General features: G+C 40.1%; 1 long non-coding RNA gene across 2 annotated transcripts; it reads left to right on the top strand.

Moving 5' to 3' along the window:
* The first annotated feature begins 79 nt into the window (after positions 1-79).
* On the top strand, positions 80-14,287 carry LOC308044804. Of its 2 annotated transcripts, XR_013922660.1 has the most exons (9): positions 80-153; positions 510-600; positions 3,128-3,210; positions 5,014-5,094; positions 6,020-6,093; positions 6,591-6,701; positions 12,066-12,162; positions 13,675-13,782; positions 14,054-14,287. It is a non-coding gene; the product is annotated as an uncharacterized lncRNA (long non-coding RNA). The 2 variants fall into 2 exon arrangements; XR_013922659.1 differs by lacking the exon at positions 13,675-13,782.
* Positions 14,288-19,619: the final 5,332 nt, after the last annotated feature.

Raw genomic sequence — 19,619 nt, 5'->3', positions numbered from 1 at the left:
ACTGGCCAGCCGCCCACTCACAGCACTCCTCTCAGCAAGCACAATTCGCATTGGCTACGGGGACAGGAGGGGCGTGGCTCGGGCGTGGCCCCGGCCATTTGAGGCCGGCAGCGGTGGGGAGCGGAGCTGCTTGCGGAGCGGAGCTGGGTGCATGTGAGTGCGTGGAGGTGTGGGCTGCTGCGTAACGCCTGGTGGAAAGCGCGGGGGTTTGCTGGGTGTTGATTTTCTCGGGGACCGAGACGTGTAGCCTCAGCAGCGGCCGGGCCTTCCCCGTGTGGGACCGCTGTCTCCAACGGGAGGAGGGGGGCAAGGCATGAGGAGCCGCCCGCTCTCTGTCTCCCTGCTCCGGTTTTACTGAACAGCAGAATTTCGTGAAGTGGCTGCGGGTCCTGAGTGGCTGTAGAGCCGGAGGGGCCTCTGCTGTGTGTCCTGGCTGCGACCGTCGTCTAGTGGGGGTGGTAACATCCAAAATAGTGAGCATAGGTTTTAAAAGTTGTGGTTTTCTATAGGTTGCAAGTGCGCCGTTGGATATACAGACATCAGCCGTCATGATCTGTGGCCCTTACTGCTGTCTACTGCCCGCTCTGCTACCACACACAGGTAATCAAACTGTTATTTTTCCTAAGTGAAAGCTTTTTAAGTTATAGAGCAACTTGATCAGTGAGCTATCCAGGGACCAAGGCTTTCTCTATTGCTATCTGTTTTCACACGAATGGTATGTTTAAGGTGAGAGGAAACGGCCTCAGGTTTCACCAGGGGAGGTTGAGATTGGATCTGGGAACAATTTCTTCCCCAAAGGGCTATGGGGCATTGAACAGGCTGCCCAGGGCAGTGCTGGAGTCACCAGCCCTGGAGGGTTGGACAGACGGACATGAGGTTCTCAGGGCATGGGGCAGTGCCAGGGCTGGGTTATGGTTGGACTCCATGATCTTGAGGGTCTCTCCCAACCAAAACGATTCTATGTGAGGCTGTATTGATATTTTGTGGTGTCATAAGAACTTTGTATTGCTGCCCTCTAAAAGCAGTCAGTGAAAGCTGCTGTGCTCTTTGGGGTGAGATGTGGTATCGTTTCCCTCCTTTTGGGGAGCATAGGCAAGGTATTACTTGTGTACAAGGACTTTCTTAAGGGGAATTTGAAAAGTCATGGTTGTATTATTTGTAGTTATTTTGCTTTTGTTTGTTTTATGTGTAATCACAAAAGAAGTGTTTTCTAGAAAGTCATAAGTTACTTTTGCTTAGCTGATGACCCTCTGCACATGGTGATGACGTAGTACTTTCTTCAGTGTTTTTATGAGTCAAGCTTATTATAGTTTTGTCCGTACAAAAGCCGACAGAAACACTCCCACTGGTGGTGGCTGGAATTCCGTCAACCATGTGGAAAGGCTGAGCACCTCAGTGGCATCTTTTCTGACTGTTGGTTATAGCAGGTATTAGCACGAGAATATTTCATTGAATCAAAAGACTGGAGGCTGGGAAGTAGATGTTTTCTTCCTTATTACAGCTATACTCTTGTAGTTGGTAGAACCTGGAATTAATCAGACCCCAAGAAATTAGATGCTGCTTTGAAAAATGGATTGTTGTGCATAGCCCTTGAAGATTTCTGGCATTCTGAAAGTATCAAAGTTGTAATTTGCACTAGGCTATTTATACTTCTGTGAGGATCTGTTTTGTCTTGTTCCAGCTGTTAGGTTACTCCTGAACAGGTACAGATATCTTAAAGCTAGTTTTTATTCAAGCTCTCATGATTTGTGACATTTAACATGAACCTACACAAGGAAAAAAAATCCAAGAGAAATAACCCTTGAGATACTCAAGTAAATTGTAATTCCTTTACTGTTTGTGATGTTAAACTGCTTGGACAGTTCTAAATGCTTTTATTTCCCTGAGTTTTTTCTAAGTACCTTTTACTGTCCTTTGTACAGTTCTGGAGACTAGATAAGGTAACTGAGACAAGGCAACATAAGTCATCATACTACAGCTATGACTTGAATAAACTGTTTCTTAGGCTTAGCGCACCTCAGGAATCCTTGATGTCTTTTTTTCTGCCAACACTTGTGAAGCCTTAAAGTTAACAGCGTAAGCAAAAGGGCCTAATGTACATTTGAATCGCTTCATAACACGGAGGTGATGGGAAGAAACCTGCTTTGTCAGCCTAAAATGATATCTCAAGTATCTCTTTTCAAGGTGTGATAGTTACATCTTTCTGAGTTTAGCATCTTTGGTATCTATTTCTCATTCTCACAGCTGTACTTGGAGCATAATGTGAGAGCATCTGTCAGCAGCATCTGCTGTTAGAGGTAATTGGGATGGGTCACTTGTTTCTTAGTTTGATTGCATTTCCTGCACGTTTTCCTATACATATTCCTTCCTCCTGCTCATTTTCCTCTAACAAAATCCCTCCCTCTTGAGGCAATGTGTTACTTCAGAGATACTGGGTTAATGTTTAAGCCTGTTAAAAATTCTGTCTTTTTGAATTTGTTAATCCTGTATTTTTATAAATCAGGATGTAGCTTTTCAGTGAGGTCATAGATACTGTAATTGACAAACATGCTTGATTTAGAATGTGTAAGTGATGTACAAGTGCCACATCTTTTTGTGGGAAGCAAATAAATGAGATATTAATGAAAGTCACTCTAGATCCCGCAAGTTGCTTAACAAGACAATTGCTACCGTAAACTGTTCAGAGCCTCTTTCTTCAAGGGAAAATAGATTAAGCGAAAGCTTTAGAAGGATTCTGTGTAAGCAGAGCTCTTGTCTTAAATTGTTCCCCTGTGGCTGCAAATTTTTACAATGACTGTTGTGTCAGTTTGCTGGTTTAGACTTTTATTAAACCATGTTGGGGGAACTGATGGAGCTGGTGTATAGTGTATCCTAAAGTGTTCGGTTGCGTAGGTAAACCTGAACAAGGAAATGTGACCTTTTCATGTCTCACTAGAGTTTGTTAATGAAAGTGTGGTGAAGGAGAAAATAGTACATCTCTTAATTATATAATGGTACTCTTTAAACAACAAATTACTGTGAAAATCTATTAAATATGTGTATTTTGTCATTGACACTTTATTCTAGCTTTTTAAAGGCTTTTCTGGCAACTTCTACATATCTAACTTAATATTCTTATATCTTTTAGTATGAATCCTTATGAATCATGTCAGAAGACATCACGTCATCTTCCCAAGATGATTATACAAAGGATTTTGAGGATCTGAATAGGTAAGAAACTTTCAGTAGCATAAATAGAAATTATTCTAAGGCTTTGAACACCTGTGTGTTTAACAGAAAAATACTGGTAATGTGGTAGCAGGACTATACGTTAAGTCATTTGGTGAAATAAATAGATAATGTAAGAAAAATATCTCAAGTCTCAAAGCCTGCCAAATTGTAGACTTGCAGTTGCAAAGCACTGTCTGTTATGAGTCCCTGGCTGCTAAATTTAAGTCTGTGGCAAGAAAAGTGGATGTTTTTGTAGTGACATGAATCGACAGCTTTTATGGTGAACAGACTTGATTCTAGATACTTATTTTTTGTCCTGAATTCTTTTTGGTTTCAAGAGCAAACAGAGCTTTTATCCTGTTCCTTTTCAGGATGCATGTGTGCATGCTTCATCTTTGCTGGAGTTATCCTGTAAATTTTTGAGGATTTTTGTAATTACCTACCTATTGCCTTAAGTAATTTTTTTCTTTCCCTTAGTGGTAAGGGAAACTTACTCTCCACTAGAAACTAAATCTAGCTGCATAGAAAATGCTGAGTGTATAATCAAACTGCATGGAAATAACTATTTTCTAGATTTTTGGTTTTCATGGTTTATACTTCTGAAAATAGACTTAAGGAGAAGTTCTCAAGAGTTTTAGGATCTTCTGATACAGCTCAAACTATGATTACATTGATTTCATTTTATTATTTACACAGTTCAGTAAAATGTTGGGATGGGATTAGGTGAACCTTCATTATAGTGATTCTTGAAGGAAGGTCAGTGGGTCTTTTTTTAGTGAACTACTAGAGAGTTCTTTAAAAGAATGAGATGCATAGCTTGACAGGAATATCATCATACTGAGCACAAAACTAACTTGCGTTTGGTCTAGTTTTAACAGGTTGGCCTTCTATTTACAACTTGATCACTCACCAGTGGTTTAAAGTATTTTTCTTTGATTTTACATTTCTAAGTGAGAGTTCTTCATTTAAATTGATACCTAAAATTTAGCTTTAAATGTAAGAATAACCATATGAAATGAAATACCTGTCAATTTTTTTACTATTGCAAATAGTTACAACAAATAACCATCAATTACTGCTGATTATTTTCCAAGCTGTACAATAGGAATAAAAATACATGGATGTCAAAAATAGGGAAGTAATATAAGGCTTTATTTCACCTGTTCTGTCTTGTCTGTTTACCAAAGATCTTGCAATGCTTACAATCCAAAATATGAGTGGTTTTCAAAACAGGATACTTTAATTTTGAGAGCAAAAGGACTTCACTAACGATTTGCCAGTTGCTTTAAATATTATCATTTTAATTGGGTCTTTGAATTTGTACACTAAAAGAAAAAGTCAGTAGCCTTCTAAAGAAGGTAAATCATTTAAAATCTGGGTTTGAAACATTGTGCCAGGTTTATGTGCATTTTACCTTTTAGGAAGGCACAAAAGAGATTCCAAAACCCTAATTTAATTAGCCTGGTCTATATTTAATGAAGGGGTGCTTTGTAGACTCATGAAATATGAAGAACTTACATGGTGAGAACTGGAGATGCTGGGAGAAACAGAAAAGGAAAAATAGGAAAAAAGCCACCATCTGGTAGTGCTAAATGAGCTTGTATGAGTTGGGGGGGTGGTCTTCTGCGTCAGTTCAGTCTTAGTGAAACATGTATATTCAATTGGCAGACCTAGTATTTTGAAAATGGATATGTCTGATTTATTTAAGTCACCCCCATAAGCGTGGCAGAAAAATATTTTGCGTGAATTGGCCTCTTATTTTAACTTGAAGAAGAGTACATTCAAAATATGTTTTCTCCTTAGCTTTGAAGAACTATTTGGGCAGCGCTCTGAGTATTCGGCAGAGAGAGGAGATTAGTACAAGATAACAGTACTCCTAAAAAGGTAAGAGTTGTAACTAGCTCCTGTTCCTTGTTAGTGTGCACCCTCATGTTAATTGGCAAATTCATAATATCCCGTAATATCCCTCGGTGTCCCAGCCAGGCCTTAAATCATGGCTACTTTGAGTTCATGTTGCTTACTGTAGATACTTGTGGTGGAGGAAAAAGGTTTTGTTGTCAATGAGACCCATATTTGCATTAGCTGTATGGGGAGATCTGCCCAATGAAAGTGGACTGGGACAATAGAAGCTGAGTGTAGGAATGAGAAATTTAATCTCTGGTAGAACTGGATTCTAAAAATAGATAGATACTTCTCTTCAGGGAAGAGAAGAATATTTATGAAGGAGTTTTCTGTTGCTATCTAAGGAAGTTGTTAATCCCATGATATCTAGGACAAGTTAATGAATGGTGCAAATGTTGTAGCATGTGGGAAGATCTGTGTGAGGAATAATTGCTAATTAAATTGCAGGATCACTTAGATCTATCTGTGCTCAGCCTGTGAGTTCTTCCAAGAAAGTTCAAGAGGATTATTGCTTAACTACCTGTTTTGCACAGACAAGTCAGCAAGCAGTAGACTTGGAATTATATTAATTGCTTTATTCCTCTAAGGCTGCTAGGAAGATTGTGAAGACTAATTCCAAATAAGTGTTTAGCAGAATGTGACAGTTATTTTTTTCCTGGTGTTTTCACCTCTTAATTTGTTTTGACAAGGTCAGGCCAATAAAATGCTGTATATTTGTGTTCACGAGTGCCTGCTTGCTTGGGGTGGGCTTGTGGGATGTGGTATGTGATGAAGAACTAGGAGAGAGAAGTGATTCCTGTTGGAGGATTAGCGTTGTGAAAATATTACACTCTGTTCAGGAGAATGAATGCTGACCCACAAAAATCTCGAGTTGCCATCAGGGAGAACTGTGTATATATTTTTGCAGATCCAAAAAAACCTGGCAGGTGGCTGTAAGTTGGAGATGCGCAAGCAAGCTCATTTCTGGTGACTCCTACCTTGGTGTGTATCCAGTGTGGGTATTTTTTGAACGTGGCTCTTAAAATATTAAAGCTGCTCTGTAACACAGCTGAAAATGCTCCAGTTTAGCTGCTTGTGTCTGGTTAGAGCAAAAAAAGAAGGCAGTCTGGGTTTTCCTAGTCCCTCGTTGCCTTCCCCTGGAGCAGCATTTGAGACCCAGTATCAAAATAGAAGAAAGTTCAGGAGAGAATGGGACAAAACCAATCACCTATGGGTTAGAATAGATGAATGGGCTGTTCCCGATAGATTTATTCTGAGAAGTCTGTAGCAGAGTTTAACCACGGTTCTTACACTTTCTTGCGTGTCTGTAACAAATTTCCTAAGGGAAAAAGAAAGGAGAAAAAAAAACCCTTTGCTTCAAAGAACTGTTTGTATCACTTTTGACAGTATTGTTAAATAGCAAGGTAGTGCAGACTTGATGTCCTAATATGGTTTTGCAGTCTGTGCCATTGCTTAATTGATTTTTCACTGAGTTGCAGGTGACTGCACCAGAGATGACTGCAGAGAGAAGCTATACCTGGGGTTTTACCAACAGATGCAGGAAGAATGAGATACCTTCTGGCTGTCATTGCCATCAGCAAGGAGCAAAAGTAGGTTTCTATTAAGATTATTCTATTAGAGGTGGTAATTACATAGGTAAGTGTAACCCAGTGCAGAAATGTGAACCTGCAACTATGTAGATAATGTTTGAAGATCATACCTATTTAATGTTCCTGGATCTCCCTTGTACTTCTAGTTAGTCCTAAGATTTCTTAGGCTTTGGAGTATGGCAGCCATGAGGGACCTGTCTAGGTTCTTAAAAAAAATGACTTGAGATGTAGTTTGATCTTAATCCAATCATAATTTTTCCACTTTGCTACATTTAGTTGGATTTTGTGGTCTCTTAATCTAAACATTTGAAAAGAACTTTCAGATACAGTTTTTACCCGAGTAATCTTTGTGGGTTTTGATGAATGTCAGATACTTTCCTAATTTGAAAGATTCCTTTCACAGTCGCGAACAGAAGGAAAAATGGCAGCTGGCTACATAAAAAAAGGACTTTAAGTGCAGAGCTTTATTTTACCTGGTCTGCAGCTCTTAGTCAGTACTTGAAGCAAAACTAGAAGAATGCTTTGGAAAAAAAAGAATTAGTAGAGTAACATTCTGTTAAACAAAAGGCAAACTTGTATCACAAGTCTGTGTCTAATCCTGGAAGAGCTAGTTTTCATTATATTGCTCATTATCTTCTGGAGGTGAGCTGTGTCAGCTTGAATACAGAGATCTCAACCACTCAAATACACAGAATTCACTTTTGTAAAGGGACCATCTAGAGAACTGGAAATGTAAACTGTAGCTCCTTTGAATTCCTTATTGCTGCTTTGATATTGTAACTTCTTCTCTCTTCCTCCGCAAAACAAAGTGTTATGTACCAAATTTGTTATTGGTCTCACTTCCCTATGTCTTTAATACATTTGAAACTCACAGGAAATGTAGACCATATATTCTGCCTTCATGGTCATTTTAAGCTGAGACAGTTGCTTTTTCTATTGAATTGTGGTGCTGTCAATGCAATATTTAATTCCCTTCCTCCTCACTGACCTCCATATTTGATCTATCCCCTTCTGATACTCAAATATGATTGAGAATGCCCGAGAGATTTGCTGTTTCAGTTCATGGAGTGCTGCAGAGGTGTACTGGTACATCATTTCCTCGAATGGGAGTTGGAAGTTCTCTGCCACTACCATGGTTTAGTGCTCTATTGAAACGTTTAATCAGTAGTAGAGAGATTTGAAATCCAGACAGAAAAAAAAACTGCAGTGGGGTTGGTTAATTTCCCTGAAATGCAAAGATCATGTGGGATAATCTGAGCAGGTTGTGAATTGACTTCTAATTTTTGAAATAATTTAATTGAAGCTGACAAATGAATTCATTTTCAGTTGTTTTAAGCCCAAATATGTTATTTTAATGTGTAGATTAAACACTTTTAGAACTGTTTCCAAAAGTAGGTGTACTACAGTGTATGAAGAATAAGCCGTAGTTCTTCTTGCCTGTCTGCTGTCTCATTGGCGATGTCAGGATCACTGTTTACAAGCTCTTGGGTGAAGCAAATGGAGCTTGTGAATTTGCTCTCTCCATATTGCTATCAGTAAAACCCATGATCTAAAAGACAAAATCAAGAGGTTAAACATTCTTTAAGAATTTTACCAGCATCTATCCTCAGAACATACACATCACTACTCTTTATTTTTGTGCCCTCCATCTTCAGTACTTTTTCAAAAAACAGGCTACTAACAAGATTACACTCAGGAATCAATGAGTAAAATTCCTTTTACATATATTACACCTTCCTACTATACTGTGACTAATAATTTCAGATTTCAAAAATGGCTTTGTATTCTCAGCCAGCCCAGTGTAGCACTTTCCTCTTGCACTGTAGTCATGCTTTATCGTTCTTTGAAAAGAGTTTAGCCTGTTTGGGAGATGTCATTTAAAATAGTGCCCATTCAGAACCACAGTTTAAAGTGCAGCTCATTAAAATTTTAAACCCTGATTCATTGCACTTCATAACAAAATTTGACCTAGTTAAAATGAGACAGCTTTGAAATAGTTCACTAATTAATTTATAAAAATTCATAATACATGGAGTGATTAAACATATCTCCTGGATTGCTGCCTCTTAAATAATAACATGAAATGCATGCAACAAACTGTCAGCAATAACAATTAATGATAGGAAGTTATGTAGAGGTTGCTTGATTAAATTCTTGCTGTCTTGCACTGGTTCTATGTAAATGAATTGCTAAAATCATCAAGGGTTTTATCTTTGTTTCAGAACTAGATCTATGGATTTTGCGTCTCTTCTTGTAACAGGAACACAATAGTAAAAAGGCACTTTTTCCTAGAGGGAAAGTAACTGCCCTGTTTTCCAGTTAGATAAAAAGTGTTCTGAAATCAAGAAAAAATCTGTACTAATCCTGTTATTTCAAGTGTTCATGCAAGTCCTCATATGGAATTGAGAATCTTCATCTCCATTTTAGCTTTGGATTATGAATGATCAATAATATTTTGACAGCAGGGAGGAGAAATTACACCTTTTAATTTATATTTCAAATGAAGTTCATACACTGGTGCTAAATCAAACCTCTGCAGCTACAGGTGGGCTGTATCGATATTGAATGGAAAGCTTTAAAAATCTCTATATTGTGGGAACTTAACAGCTGTATTTTTCTGTACTTTTGTAAATGCCTGAAGTAGCTGAAAACACAAGGCTGGTAAAGCTGGCTGCCTCTTCTCTGCAGAGCATCATAACGTGCATGGGGAGGATGCACTGGCTCTTGTAGTTCAGGCTTTTGGGAGCACGTTTGAGTGTGAATGGCAGGAGAGCACCAGTGTTTCACAGACTGCTGGGAGGTGTGTGAGTACTTCTGGGTGTTAGATTGCTGTTAAATACAGAAAAATACTGGGACCGGGTGGAGTTGAACTCACTAAGGGACTATGCAAAGACCAGGAAAGATATCATTGAAGGTATTAATATATTTTTTTAATCTGATATAAATAAGGTGGGGCACATGCTCCATAAATATGTTAATAAACAATAGGTACTAGAGATCAAAAGTGCATGTATAGAATGCCAGAGTGTGTATTAAATGGGCATGTGCACCCTGAAGTAGGTTGCATATATCCTTCACAGAACTGGACATGTTATAGGACATATACACAAGTCCCATAATGGGCAATTGCTCTCTCAGCGCTGTGGTTGCAAAGTGAGTATTTGATTGTCTGCTAATGCTGTTGTGTATTTAAGTTGTAATAACAGTGTACACATAAATGCATTCAAGTGATATCCATCAGTCCATTAAGCAGAATGCAGCTCTTGGTTTAACAAAATTCAGTAATGTAGTGGTGTATAAACTTATTTTAATTATGAAGTTTAAAATCCAGCAAAACCTCTCTAAAAGAAAAAATGCAGCCATATATGTAAGTTATAGACTTGGAATATCTGTGACATTTTGATCTTAGGAGTTACTCTACAGAAGTCTTGGCTCCCTCTGTGATAAGGGGATAGTGAGGTTATTACAAGCTTCTGCTTGTGTTCTTAATGTATTTTGAAGAATTGCTTGCCACTTTTGTTTGTTTGAACCAAGCCTCGTTGAACAAACAGGTCAAGAGGAGACAGCCTCAAGTTGCACCAGGGGAGGCTGAGGGTGGATTTTGGAACACTTTCTTCCCCAAAGGGCTGTGGGGCATTGGAACAGGCTGCCCAGGGCAGTGCTGGAGTCACCATCCCTGGAGAGTTGGACAGACGGACATGAGGCTCTCAGGACATGGGGTAGAGGTGGACTTGGCAGTGCCAGGTTAGCGTTTGGACTTGATAATCTCAAAGGTCTTTTCTGACCCAAACGATTGTGTGATTCAACTGGAGTTGCGTCCTCATGACCTGTTGTCTTCAAGGCCATGAACAAGCGTTACCAGCCATACCTTGAGTAAAACTCCAGCTCTTCCCCTGCCCAGCAGAGCTGCTCACCTGGGCCAGTCGCCCCTTCCTCAGGTTCAACCTCCGTTTGGGTGAGAGGTCCTTGGGGCTCTTCTTCCAATACTGTTTCCATTTTGTATTTCAAGTAACTCGTTCTGTTTTCATTACTGACTCGATCACTTGCCACAGTACATTTACTTAGAAAAGCAGAACAAAACATAGTAGATACTATGTGAACTACAATCAAGTAGATGGATGGGATGTGGAAAAATCCAAACTTGCAAATATTTAGCAGTGATCAAATAATAGTTGAAAGACTGGAACTCAGCCATGCTATTTTCAGAGCAAACTTTCTGTGAAAGAATAGGAGAGGTGGGGAGTATACCATTCTTTATCTAAAAATGAATTCGTTCTAGCATTATAAAAGCATAAGAATATAAAGCTCACCTTTCATGTCCTTAGTCTGAAATCGGATTCGACTACTGTCCTTGCATCTGTTTGAAGTTGATACGGGTTGAGGTGAACACCTGGCTATTTTAGAAAGGCTTTTTTCCCTCCCCTATCGTGAACCTTTCCTATTCTACAAAGCTTTCTCTTTTAGTTACCAAGTTGGTTGCAATTCTTTTGAGTTACTGAAGCTCATTGAAAACCAGAAGGGCAGCAGAAACAGTGAGGGCGGTTCAGGTTTAAAGATGAATATTCTTGGATGTGTAGAATTAGTGTGGTGCTTTTTTCATTTAAATACTGCTTTAGTGATTGAAATAAACAGGGAAGTCAGCAAAAAATATTGTGATATCTGCTTTCTTGGATTATTTTATTAAATGGTAGTGTAAGTGAAACCACATGTAGACTCTTGGCAGCTATTGGTGTTAGTGCTGAATCTCATTCCTCGGAATGAATACTAGGCACAAACTGTGTCAAAACTAGTGACCTACATTATGGTCATCGACTAAATCTGTGCTTCAAACGAGCCTCAAACGATGTCTAACATGTTTCTCATGAACAATCACTCAGAAATAAAATCTGGCTTTAAATTTCCATACCAGTTTGTCAGTTTGTTGTAACTGGTGTGTACAGGTTTGCATGTACACCAGGAAGGGTTTTCCTTTGTAGTGTGCTCATGCTGAGCTCAGTAACAATACAGGTCAGTGCACTCCGTTGTTCAGTACGTATGGGATGGTGGTATTTGTAGCTCAGTGGCTGTACGTCTGTTAAAGTGGGGCACTGAGAGGGATACAGGCTGAGGCATTTGTAGCTGCTGTGTATGGTGTCACTGCTTTGTCTGCAGTGCTCATTTCTATATGTTCCTATACCTGTTTTCAGACAGGTAACTGGCAGTTCTTGAGCCGGGTTTTTTATTTAGGCCCTCACAGGTCAGTGTCCTGTGCAAACAAAAGCGGATATTTCCTGTTTGTTTGAAAACAGTTGACAATAAAAACCAAAAACCACTTCCAAACAGAGCTGTCAGATACAAAGGATAATCTTCCACCTCTTCTTTTAGCATCTGCAAAAAAGATTTGGACTCCTGGGATATCCTTGACATCAGCCTGCAAAGTGGCCCGTGCTTGGAGGGACACCCGGCCTCTCACCAGGGCCAGGTGAGTGACAAAGCTCTGGAGCTGTTTGGTTTAACTGTAAATCACTTCTAGTTAAAAACTTCCCCATGCTGACAATCACACATCTATTCTAGCTAGAGAACTTCATTCTGTTTAAATAATATGAACAATGGCCCTCTTTCTTCAAGCTAATCTCAGCCTGAAGGATGCTGCTTCTAAATTGAGATAGTTACACACTGCTTGCTGAAGTCTACAAATCCAATGGGTTTCTTTGGCTTGTTATTAGTACCTGGAGTACTTAACATATTGATGTGTGTGGTTATTGCTGTTGTCATCCAACCAAAATGAAATGTTGTTCACAGTAGAAATATGGTAGTGAAATTTATAGTTGGAGTATTTAGAATTTAAAATAGGTAGAAAAATGATTAGCTATTACTGTAGACTTAAAATAAAAATGTGTACTTCCTGATGGAATTTTTTTATTGGGAGAGAGAAAGAAGACCTCATTTCTAAGGCAGCTGGAAAAACAAAGGAAAGCTGAACTGAAAGCAACTGATTTTCTTCTTACATCACCGCATCTGAGTTTAAAGTTCTCATGTTAAACTCTTCCAAGGTGGGGGAAAAATGTGTTTTCTGAATCCCCATAGTTCTCTGAGAGTAATTCGAAACCATGGATCGCAATCAGTTTAAGCAAAGTACTTAGTGACTCTAGTCCCGTGCCCTGCTCATGGGGTTGTGGAGCCTGCAGGAAGGCTGGCAGCTTTTCTGCAGGACCTTGGTTTTGTAGATGTCAGCAGGGGGAAAAGGAAAATGAGATACTGAAAATCATTTTCTGCACTGATTTGCAAGGGGCTTAGACACAGGGTGACTGCCATCTCTTGTTGGTCAATAAGTTGTCTGAGTTGGACTGGAGGTTTTGGAGCAGCTGTGGTCACAAGGGGAGGGAGAGGAGAGAAGGGGCCTAGAGATGGTTTGAGCTTCTACTCAGTCGAATGCCAGTGCTTAGAGGGGAGCAGACAAGTGATATTTGCATTAATTTGATTTGCAAGGCAAGCCAGTTGTTGCTTTCAGCATATTTTTCAGCCTTTTTAAGGAGCAAAGCTTTTTTGTGGTAGGAGTTACAGTAATAAGTAGGATGGTTAAATGTGTGGGTAATTGGCCATCCCTGCATTTTATAGACATAAAAATATAATAAATATACTGATGTGCTTCTCTAGTTGTGAAATGAAGTGGGTGTTTTGACTACTTATTAGGCATGTGGTGCTGTGGAGTTACTGGGGGTGCGCAGCAGCTGTGAGCTCACAGCCTCTGGAAGGTGTTTGCCGAACTAGGGAGGTTATTAGTGGAATTGTGTGGGTTTTTTCAAAGTTCTTCCTCTTGGCATCATTGTAGATACAATAATAAGCAATTGCATTAATTCGTAATAAGGGTTATTTAGGTTAGATGTGAAGTATGTGGCCAATTCATATTGAAACGCGTTGCCCGGACAGTAATAAGAACTGATGAGATGCGCACCCATCGGTGGTAATACAGATGTATATGATTCCCCATCAGACATCAGGACAGGACATGCTGCTTCATTTTAATGATGTTCTGCAGCACAGTATGAGCTGGAGGAGTGTAGTGGCTTTGCAGTGAGCCCTCACCTGAAACCTGACTCAGGTAAGCAGCATACTTACAGTTCAAATATCTTATTCTTTTTATTTTGCTTTGAAGTGAGAAGCTGGATGTTAGATTACCTATTTGCGTACATGAAACAATCAAAAGTTTATAGCAAATCATTAGGCTTTATAGTACAGTAAAATGAAAAATTAAGATAGCAATTAGCATTTCATTGGTGGAAGAGAACTGATTTATATTTTTAAGATGTGGGGACCATGATCAGATACAGAAACTACAACTGTCTGATGGTATTTGTTGTATTTTGTCACAGCTCTTCACATTAAACCAATACGGCACCAATGAGCTTAGCTGAGGAGGCACAGCTGACACCATTGGCCATAGCGGACATCCTGTAAGCATGTGTGCATCACACCTTCTGTCGCATTCCAGCCTGTGGGAACTTTGGAGAAACTTAAACCTTTTCTATTAAAACAAATATTGATGAATGTCAGTGTTGTACCTCTGTAATTCTATGTCGGATGCTGCAAAGCAGTCACACAATAAAGTTACCTGTTTTACATTGTTGTCACCAGTTTCACTTTGTGGTTCAACTTCATCTGACTCTTCAAGTTAGAATGAGGAGGTCCAGTCAGACCTGGGCTTTCAGTACGTGTTGGGTGGCATGGATGGAATTGATCTCGATTCATTAGAAGTCTATCAGTTGTTTTTGCATTTTATAGAGGGATGAAGGTGAAAGGACTCACTGTAGCCTCAACCAGAATTGTTGGTGTTACTTGCTAACCTAATAACTGACAGCTTTGAAGCAGTTTTGTATTGATCTCTTGAGTATCAAATTTGTTTGGGATTGGCTGTTCTGTGTTTAACTGTTTTCACTTCCATTATAGCTTGAAGTTACAACAGTGGAAAAAATAAGGAAAATATTGAAGAAATTGTAGTTAGAAAAGCAGTCAAGTAAATTAGTGTGAGGAACCACCTTAATCTGTAGTTACATACAAGCAATCAAATACCAGATTAAAAAAAAAATTACCAGCCATTCTGCTGAAATATCAAGTACACTTGGATTTAATACATGCAAAATAATTGGTAGAAACAGCAAAAATAGTTCTCAAGGTTACATTATTGCTTTTAGATTGAATATAAAGAAACACTAATTGTGAAACTTTTTTTCTACCTTCTGAAAGAGGCAATTACACTCAGAAAATAGCTTTAGTTGTATATGAAGCACTCATTAAGTTACTGAAATTAATTCCTGTAATGCATTAAATATATTGTATTTTTCAGAAAGGAGTCAGATTTTTAAATGCTTCCCATTTTAAAGACATAGCAATCAGTTTTTATTTGATAGATTTTTGGTGTAGGTGTATGACAGCTGCTTTTATAATTGTAGGAAAATTTCTGCTGATAGTGAATGGTGAAGAACAGACTAATGTGTGTGCTTTTCAGTATATCAGAGTAATTAAATCCTTTTCTTTTTGTGAGACAAGCTGTCCGATGCTTTCACTGTGGATTATATAGTGGAGCACTCTGCTGTCTAGCAGGTTGCACAGTTACTTCAATACTATGTTTTTCTGATAGCGCTTGCTTGATTTGCTCTATCATAACTCATGTTGTCAGGTGTTTTCATTACTGAATTTGTTCATTCTATGAATTAAATCAATTAGGAAATTTGCCAAGAAGTAATACCAACTGTAGATCTTAATTGAGCAAAATTTCCTCCCAGTGCAAACTGTGGAAAATAGTTCTGTGCTTGAGAACTAAGTGGTGTCTTTCTGCAAGACCTGCCAACTTACTTTTGTCTTGCAGCTTTTTACATTCACTTAATGCACTATCTGAAACCATTAGGAACTAGCTGCCCGTCTGAGTCAGTAACAGAATGTATTATTTTTCAAGATTCCCTCTAATATGTTTTTTAAAAACATAAGTATGGCTTCTGTGATAGGTGACCATCTAATGATAGTGCCCTCTTTGGATAGCGAACTCGTCCTCAGCATGATTGCAGCTCACCTAAGCCCTACCTGTGCATTTATTTGGCTGTTGATACTCCATGTCTGGGGGCTGCACACCTACATGGACACCAGCAGAGTAATTCTTGAGACAGGAGCTTGCATGAGGAACCTGGAAGCTTGTTTCAGAGCCTGGAATTGAACTAGTTCTCTTGAGCCCCACAGTAGGTCCTTAATTCCCACTTTCCCCAAAGAGATTAAATGTAATAAATTATGTAAGGGTGGTTGTTGTTGCTTTTGTTTTAACACTTGAGGTTTTGAGGTGAGCTTTGCTTGCTGAGGAGTTACTTGTCATGGTGTAAAATCTTCCCAGAGGCAGGAGTGGGAAGTTGCAGTTGCTGCTGTGGCACATGCAGGGAGGGAATGGGTTGTGGAGAGCTGGTGCCTGCACCCAAACCCCATCCCTCCCTGTAGAACTAAATAGCCTAAGAATAAAGAGGAGAAGAGGAATGCAGCTGAGCTCTGTGAAGAACAGAAATGAGCCGTGTGATGAAGTGAAAAGGGGTGTTAATGTTGCTATGTATCTTTAGAGTCAGCTTGAGCCTCTGATTTCGGATGCGAAAAGGAAATGTAAGGGAGTTAACCAAGGCTAACCCAGTTTACACCTGCTTTTGGATGCAAGTGGAGTGTTTCTGTGGATGTTTACTTTACAAGAGAACTAGGTGTAAGTTGTTAGCCTTACTCAGGTGAAATTAGAGTGCACAAAGGAAATCATGTTTATAACTTCATTCACTTAAATACAGAAGAGGAAAAAAAATCTGCTTGACAAACATAACTGAAAAAAACCAACAAACAAGCCTTGTAGAACATTGTCTACTAAATGAATTGTGAGCTTTGAATTTATTTTCCTGAGGAGACTTCTTTCATTGATCTGCCACTTGCACACTCTTGCAAGTGGTCTTAAACTTTATTATGAATTAAAATGCTCCTTTCTCCTTGAGTGAGGTGTTTGGGTCAATTTTAAATTGGTTAAAAAGGCCAATGGATATAATGAGTGTTCATGGTACTGGGGAGCGTGCAAGAACAGAGTGATGGTGTGTGGTGCCATGTGGGTGAGTAAAGAGAGAAAACCACAGCAAACTGACCCTTGTCCAGGTAAATATTTGAGTCCTGCTGCATTTTAAAGCAGCTGATTCTGCTGCCCGCAGGGAAGAAGCAGCGGGTGCCGGGGACATGGCGGGGGGCCTGGGGGGCGAGGTCCCCAGCCCAGCGTTGGGCTGCTGGTTGTGAGAAGTGAAGGAGAGAGACGGAATTCCTGCCCAGCTGCGGTTGCTGCTCATGTTTCAGTGACCTGTGAGTTTTGGGGGTGTCTGTGCTCTCCTCAGAGCTGCTGGTGGGACATGGGCCTGTGTGAAGCTTCTCAGCAGAGCCAGACCTGGAAGAGGCTGAAGCTTCCCCAGCTGTGTCCATCTCCTGGTCTCCAAAACTTCATGTTGCACCTGAGGATGGGAATAAATACAAAGCAGAGCTAGTGTTGGAGGTGTGTTATGGACCCTGGATCACTCTTAACACATCCTTTGATCAGTGTGTTTATTTTATGAACTGCTTGGTTGTGCAGTAGTCATTTGAGGCCTACGTCATGTTTTACAAAGAAGAAAATGTATCAGATGAGATTTTAACCAGAATCCTGCTCCGCTGATCAAGTAGAAAAAGGAAAGATAACTTTCATCTGTAGTTAAGGCTGACGTGTGGCCCAGAGTGCTTGAATTATTGAATGCTTATCGTATCTTCAGTGATACGGTTGATTTAGATGTCCTCAGGGCTCATGTGGTGAAATATTTTAAAGGCACTGCATTTTTCATCTTCCACTCTTACATCTTTAGCTGGATTTACTTTTCTGACAGAAAACTTGGACTTGAAGTATTTTTCAAACAAACACCAGTTCTAATCTGACCAGGTTTTGAGCTTAAACGGAATAGATTGAACTTTAATCCGGAATAAATGAAAACATTGAGCTGCGCTCTGCAGGGGCCTGGCGAAAGTTTGAGGAACCAAGGCAAGAGACGGTGACTCCCTCATTTAAAACGTGTGTTTTGGGGCATGTAACTTGTTTTAGTGGTGTCCTAACATCATGGTGGGTGTCAGTCAGTCAGTGTGTGTCAGTTCCCTCACACTGCACACCTGAGCAGGGAAGGGGAGCGGGAGCCATGCTGGCCAGCGCTGTGGGGAACAGCCCTTGGCTGTGGAACCCACACACCGTGGAGGGCAAAGAGGTGTCTGGAACTGCTCTCCCGCCTGAGCAGATCAAAGCTGCAGAGAGCCCGGCAGCTGCTGCAGCCCAGCCGAGGGGGAGGAAACCGTGCCCTCGCTTTGCCTTTTATTTCCATAGGCAAAGCGAGCGTGGCGCGCGCTCTCCCGGCTGCACACCGGGGAGGGGAGCGCGCTGCTCCCTCTGCGTGGGTTTCCTTTTGTCCTGTTGCTTCCCCAGCTGACAAGTGAGGCTGTGCCAGTGATCCCGTCAGGCCCTGCTGCAGGTAAGAGCTTCTTCGTCATGCATTTAACTAAGGTGATCTATACATTGCAAAATCAGGCTTCAAGCAATGCAGTTTTGCTTGTGCATGTTGTGAAAGGCTGAGTGCTGAGCTGTGTCCGTGGGACAAGCGCTGGTGGGCTGTGGGGATCCCTGCCCGCTCAGCCCCCCAAGCACTCCCGTGAGCTGTGGGTTGTGAAAGAGAAGTTACTGGTTTATAAAGGGGATTTCTAGTGTTCTCCAAATGCAGAGCAGGAGTAGGGAGGCTGGGGGTTATGTGCCTGACCATGCTAGGGCAGCAGTAAACTTTGGTCTTTGCAACAGGTGTGTTGAAAAATACAAATATTGGTTGGCTTTTTAATTGCTGAGTGATGAGTGTTGTTGCTTTAGTGTCTGATGATGATGAAAGCTTGATTATTAACTATTTTAATGGGTTTAGATACAGCTCTTTTAAGCATTTCCTAGTTCTGTATTTTTTCCTCAAACTGTTACCTGTGTAGGGTTGGGCTTAAACAAATACTTTAATGTGGTTTTAGTTTGTTTTGTGGTTGTTTGTTTTTTTTTGTTTTAATGAGTTTTGCTAAAGATAAGAGTGTTATGTAGGGACCAGGCAAGATATTTTCTCTTGTGATAAGAAGTTATTTACATGGTGCTTGGCTTTCCTTTATATGTGGGCTGAATAAAAGATGTGAGCCTGAAGCCCTTGTCCTTTTTCTTGTGCTCATTGGTGTGTTGTAAAACTTTTGATGATGTTTGTAAAAGTGTGTATCTTATTGGGTGGTTTTGGTACTTCATCTTCGTCATCCTTTTATAGTGTTTAGTGGGGTGTAATGCTGTTGGGGATCGAAGTGGAACATGTAGAGGGAAGAAAATGTCCCTTCTCAGGTCTGTTATGAATGAAATGTACAGTGCTGGCTTGACAGTACTTGAGCTACTTTGATGTCTTAGCAGCTCGTTAAAATCCCTTCCATGAGAACTAATCACTCAAAAATGCTCACTGCCAAATGCTGGCATCCTCTGCTATCATAATTCCTGATGTCCTGGGCAAATCCCAGACTCAAGTGTCAGTAGCTGGGAACTGTTGAGTTCTAATTGATTGAAGGTAAGTAACCTGCGTTCAGTGCTGGTTTTATGTGTTGGGGCTACATTAGCAATGCTAATATTTAGAAGATGCTGAACTCCAGTTCAATCCCATTGCTGATGTGTACAATGATTATGCTTTAAACCTTAGTTATGGTTGTTTTCTGTTTATTTCATTACTGTTCCTGTATTTGTGCAGGATGTTTGCCTCGATATATCTGGAGTGGTTTAAAATCAAAGCCGCCTTATGTAGTAAAGGCAGAGATTGTTGCAGAAGTTGGAAGGCTCCTCATAGAAAAACGTCAGCAGCAGACTCAAATTCA

The sequence above is a fragment of the Nesoenas mayeri genome (genome assembly GCF_963082525.1).
Source record: "Nesoenas mayeri genome assembly, chromosome: 12".
Classification (NCBI taxonomy): domain Eukaryota; kingdom Metazoa; phylum Chordata; class Aves; order Columbiformes; family Columbidae; genus Nesoenas; species Nesoenas mayeri.
Note: the sequence above shows the minus strand (reverse complement) of the source record. Positions and strands in the feature narration are given on the sequence as shown.